The 627-nt window shown below is 48.3% G+C and overlaps 1 long non-coding RNA gene across 1 annotated transcript in view; it reads right to left on the bottom strand.

Annotated features, from left to right (window-relative positions):
• Nucleotides 1-398: 398 nt before the first annotated feature.
• Nucleotides 399-627, bottom strand: part of LOC118159564 — a 588-nt gene continuing 359 nt past the window's right edge. The window contains exon 2 of the long non-coding RNA XR_004747165.1: nucleotides 399-592. This is a non-coding gene — a long non-coding RNA (uncharacterized LOC118159564). The remainder of the gene's footprint in view (nucleotides 593-627) is intronic.

The raw sequence follows: 627 nt of genomic DNA on the forward strand, positions 1-627 counted from the left end.
AATTGAAGAAAGGGATGGGAAATTGGAAAAATTATGGGAAATTTGAAAAAATGGATGGGGAAATTGGAAAAAGGGGAGGGAAAATTGAAAAAAATGGATGGGAAAATTGAAGAAGGGGACGGAAAACTGGAAAAGGGACAAAAAAATGAAAAAAGTGATAGGAAAATTGGAAAAAGGACAGGAAATTGGAAAAAGGATGGGAAAACTGGAAAAAGGGACGGGAAAATGGAAGAAAGGGATGGGAAAAATGGAAAAAAAGGGATGGGAAAATTGAAAAAAGGATAGAAAAATTGGAAGAGGAGGCAGGGAAATCAGTGAAGGAGGAGGGGAAACGCCCCCAAAATGCCCCCGATGCCCCTGAAGTTGCTGACTTTGGGGTTTTTTTGGGGGGGTCTCTCGGACAGCCCCGGCTCCGCCCGTCGCGCTGGTGGCCGGGTGCGCCGCCGCCGCCGCCGTGCTCCTCCTGGGGCTGCTCTTGGCCGTCTACTTCTGCCAGAGGAGGAGAGGTGAGCAAAAATGGGTTAAAAACGGTAAAAATGACGTACGGAATCATTTTAGGGGCACAGCAAGGAGATGGTGATGGGTTGAGGGCCTCGAGGGTGCGTCCTTAGATCGAGGAACCCCAAA

The sequence above is a fragment of the Oxyura jamaicensis genome, unplaced genomic scaffold, assembly GCF_011077185.1.
Source record: "Oxyura jamaicensis isolate SHBP4307 breed ruddy duck unplaced genomic scaffold, BPBGC_Ojam_1.0 oxyUn_random_OJ71032, whole genome shotgun sequence".
NCBI lineage: Eukaryota > Metazoa > Chordata > Aves > Anseriformes > Anatidae > Oxyura > Oxyura jamaicensis.